The 5,079-nt window shown below is 38.4% G+C and overlaps 1 pseudogene; it reads right to left on the bottom strand.

Annotated features, from left to right (window-relative positions):
- Positions 1 to 2,740: 2,740 nt before the first annotated feature.
- Positions 2,741 to 3,680, bottom strand: LOC101348044 (olfactory receptor 4C11-like; annotated as a pseudogene).
- Between the last annotated feature and the right edge of the window lie 1,399 nt (positions 3,681 to 5,079).

The following is a 5,079-nucleotide window of genomic DNA, read 5'->3' as shown; positions in this document are numbered from 1 at the left end:
CCAGACTTAATGGTCTAAATGAGACTGGAGGAACCCCAGAAAGCAATTCTGAGGCCAACTCTTCAGACAGGGATTGGACTGGACTTTGGTACATAAAGTGATACTCTTTAGGAGTGTGCCTCTTAGCTCAAGTAGATACAAGAGACTAAATAGGCAGCTTCTGTCTGGAGATGAGATGGGAAGGCAGAGAGGGTTAGGAGGTGGTTGAATGGACATGGGGAATCGGGTGGAAAGAAGGAGTGTACTGTCACAGTATGGGGAGAGCGGTTAGGGTCACATAACAATGTATGTATAAATTTTTGTATGGGAACGTAACTTGAAATGTAAATTTAATTTAAACTACAACAATAAACAAAAAAAAATCTAAAAAAAAAAAAATGCACAAGCCGACAAATAAGCTAGAGTCTTATAGAAGTTAGGAAAGGGTGTCTTAATATCTACTCTTTTGTTTTGTGGGGAGAAGCTTAGCATGAAAATCTAATCATGTGCAATAACATATCTTGTTGGAAAAACATCTTCTTTATCTGTTCTTTTTTATTTTTTATTTTGAAAGAGAAACACATGAAACTATAGGATCTGAAGGTCATTTCTTAGTGGCCTGTGGTATCTTCTAATTGCAAACATGTCTACAGGTATCTGGACCCATAAGACTGTTTAGGGATGAGCTTTCTAAAAGACTCAGAATACTTGAAAGTAATCATTAATTTAGCTTCTTTCTATTACATGCCTTAAAAATAATCTGCTTATTGGGTCGTCTTTGCTCATAATTAACTCAATATGATGATTTTGATTGCCAAATAGGTATTTTCATGGACATGTATAGAGTATTCTTCTATCCCAGGCCAGCCTGGGGGCCCAGGATACATTTCAGACACAAGACATTGCTGTTATGCCTTCTCTGAGCCTTGCTTAAGAAAACACTGTAATTTTAGCTCCAGTCTGAGCCTCTCCTTCTGACACAGGATGGAGTAGGTTAAGGTGAGAGACCCCTACGTTATCCCACAGAACCCTAGGGCTGGTTGTCATCCTTTTTGGTCCCATATAGCCCCTTAGTCACCCAGTTATTTAAAGTGATTAGTGACAAAATTACTTCAACATCAACCACCCTTGTTTGTTGACACCCCAGTGATGATTCTCTCCAGGATCCTGAAGTTCATTTTTGTTCAAGAAGCCTCACATCCAAATGCACAGATGCGGAAACTGAAAATAGCTCCCTTCACCATACAAATAATCACAAGGGATTTTCTAATAGCTGTCTTAGATCTTTTATGAGGTCACCTGTGATTTCTATTTTTTTACCTGTCCCCAGGGTCTTGTCCCATCTGAGACCGATTTTCAAGGCTCCTTTCCTTTCCCTAATCTTATGCTTGTGGTGGTTGCCCTTTGCCCTTTCACCTTCTCCAGGTCAATCCTTGCCCCTCACTTCTGGAACTCTGTTATCAGATCTAAGAGCTATAATTCATTTCTTTTCCTGTTTACAGGTAAGGTTTAACTGTACAAACTCTTGTCCATGAAGTGTACCTTTCATCTGTGCGCAAACAAACATTTCTCAAATTAGAGTAATGTGCGACCCCTTTCTAAGAGAAAGTCAGTTCTTTTGAACTTCAGTAATCATACAATCTATGATTTCACATTTCTAATGTAACAAGCTGTTAAAACTGAAATTTTGGCTAGACACAATAGAAGTGAAATTACAAAGTGTGTTCCAAATCACCCTACACCTGTTCCCATAGCAAAGGCAATCATAAAGATAAGAATCCTCACAATTAGATAAAGGATATGAAACCTGGTCAGTGTAAAGTCCGAGAGTGGTTTGTGAGAAACTTTGGAGAATTCCCTGTAGAGAATTCCCTTGCCCCACCATGGGAGTAGAGGTATGCCTGCCCCTCTCCTCAGCACTTCTTTTTCTCATGTTTCTGTGGAGGGATGTGTCTTTGGAGTTGCCTACTCTGCCATTCTGCTGATATCACCTTCTACTTTAATTTTTAATTACTTGTCAACTAGGAGTCATAATTAAATGTTCCAGTCAACTACCTTAAAATTTGTGAGTGTATGTGTGTGTAGTATGTGTGCATTTGCAAATATGTGTCTCCATGCATGCTGCAAGGGCACTTCTCGAGAGTTCTATTCTGACAGACTAGCATATGATACTCCATGCTGGTGGCCACAGGGATGGAGATCAGAAAAATTTAGGCAGGAAGAGAAACTTAAGTGGTATCAGTGCACGATTGCCAAGTGAGGCTGGCTTAGCTACAGAGTTCCAGGGTATCATCTTCTAGGAGCTTCATATCATATGCTCATATTGGCAAAATAAGAACCTTCATTCTACAAGTTTTCAGTCACTTATAGACTAGCTTATGTTGACTAAATTCATACAGTACTAGAATAAGGAATTTGGTGGACACGTACACACAGAATCATCTCGTGATTAGTCAGTGCATTGCTTTCTGGAGAAAAATTTCTACAAGCACTTAAATTACCAAGTGAAAATAGTTAGATGTTGATAGAATTCAAGTAAGGATCATTATAGGTTGTTCAAAATGGTTATGAGCTTTAAGTACACACAGTCTAATTCAATCCTCTCAGAACACTAAATGTGTGTATAATGAATCAATATACATGTTGATTTATATTGATCATTTCCTGTTAGGAGTATTTTATATTTCCTTTCCACATAACAAAAAGTAACATGTTAAGGAAGCGTCAATTAAATTCACCATACTTTATGTATCAGCTGAAGTCATAATTTGCTACACCATAACTTTTTATGGCATTTTTCACTTCTGCATTCCTCAGTGTATAGATCAGAGGGTTGAGCAAGGGTGTCCCAATTGTATAAAACACAGCCACCATCTTGTCCACTGGAAATGTAGTTGGTGGGCGTGTGTATATGAATATACATGGACCAAAAAATATGACAACCACAATAAAATGGGAGGTACAGGTAGAAAGAGCTCTTCGCCTTCCTTCTGCACTGCGGTTTCTCAGAGTGTATAAAATGACAACATAGGATATAAGCAAAAGCATGAAACTCACCATGCATATGACCCCACTATTGGTCACAACTAGCAAATATATCATGTAAGTGTCCATGCAGGCAAGTTTCAACAAGGGCTGCAAGTCACAGAAATAGTGATCAATCACATTGGGGCCACAGAAGGGCAATTTCAAAGCCAGGAAAATCTGTGCTGAAGAATGATACAAGAGCCCACCCAGGCCAGAATCACCAGCACACCACAGACACGCCAGCTCATGATGGCTGTGTATTGTAGCGGCTTACAAATGGCCACATAGCGATCAAAAGCCATGAGGATGAGCACGAATATTTCCATGCACCCAAATAAATGGGCTGCAAAAACCTGAGTCATGCTCTCACTGTAGGAAATAGTCTTTTTCTGAGACAGAGAATCCACAATCAATCTGGGTGCTGTAGTTGTAGAAAAGCAGGCATCAGCAAAGGACAGGTAAAATAGGAAGAAGTACATAGGACTTCCAAGTGTCTGACTTGTCTTAATAGTCACCACAATGAGAAAGTTGCCCAGCAGAGTCAAAAAGTAAAGAATCAAGAAGATCCCAAATACTGCTTTCTGCTTTTCAGCATCCCGTGTCAACGCAAACAGAGTGAATTCAGTCACACTGTTATTCATCACCATATCAGTAGCTGTAGGTGAGATGAAGTTGACAACGGTTTAATCCGCAGAGAGAAGAGAAATGTGACATTTTGGGAAGACCATTTGACTAAACTCTGAATTCATTGGTTCTGTTCCATGTTCTGTTACCTCTAATTGCCTTTAGTGTACACCATTATGCCCCATGAATCTTTGTAAATCTACAGATACACAGGCCGCTCCCAGATTTATCTATTTATTCAGTAACTAATTGGCCCAACACTTTTGTATTTTGAGAATCAAATAAATATATATATTTTCTTCCCAAACTTTGATTTTTAACAAGATTGAGAACTACAGAATTTGTTCTTTCCCGGGCAAGTGACTTAACTGCTTTGAAACTTGGTCTTCATAAGAAAAATGAAGTACCAATATCTGTCCTACCTTATTCTGAGTTATTATTAGAATTTACATTCACACATATACATGCGTATGTATTTCATGCATTATGCATCTTGTGTATGTGCTTGAAATCTGAAAAATATTATGCCAATATAATTAAGCACTTATATTGTTGGAGCATCCCTGCTGAAGAACGTATTCTCAGTTCTGTTGACTTATTTTTGTGTCTGCTATCCCTGAGCTTTTAGGATCTTGAGTGGAATATGCTTTACCAAGACTCTGTTTTCACAACCTAGAGGTATGCCTCTAGAGGTCGGGATGTCAACTTCACTGATATTCATGACATAATAAATGTCTGGATAATGCTTGTCTTAGTTATCTAGTGCCGCTATAACAGCAATACCACAAGTGGGTGTCTTTAACCAAAAGAAACTTGTTTTATCACAATTTAGGGGGTTAGAAGTCTGAATTCAGGGTGCTGGCTCTAGAAGAAGGCTTTCTGTTGACTCGGAGGAAGGTCCTTGCCTCTTTGAGCTTCTGTTCCTGGGTGATCTTCATGGGGCTTGGCACCTCTCTTCCCTTATCTCTGTTTCCTAGATTGCTTGTTTAATCTTTTTTATATCTCAAAAGAGATTGACTCAACATACACCCTTTACTAATCCTGTCCCATTAACCTAACAAAGACAATCAATTCCAAATGAAATTGTTAGCACAGGCATAGAGACTAGGATTTACAACACATATTTTGGGGACACAATTCAATCCATAACAACACTTTTGGTTGGCATAGTGGAAAGAAACTACTCTTTACTTTCTTTTGAACTTACCCCATAACTCAGCTTTAAGATAGAATATTGGGCTTCTCTACCTATATATTTGACTTGTATATAATTTTGAATATTCCTATAACCTAAGTATTGTTTTCACTCATATATATCCTTCTTTATCCTGAATTTCCCAGGATATTACTTCTAAAAATTTTATTTGGAGATCTGTAATAATGTAAGGCATTATGCGGTACATACTAGAAGAGTAGCAACCATCTGCAGAGAGAAAAGCACAAATTTCT

Source organism: Trichechus manatus, unplaced genomic scaffold (assembly GCF_000243295.1).
Source record: "Trichechus manatus latirostris isolate Lorelei unplaced genomic scaffold, TriManLat1.0 scaffold00191, whole genome shotgun sequence".
Taxonomy (NCBI): domain Eukaryota; kingdom Metazoa; phylum Chordata; class Mammalia; order Sirenia; family Trichechidae; genus Trichechus; species Trichechus manatus.
This window is presented reverse-complemented; position numbering and strand designations above follow the sequence as displayed.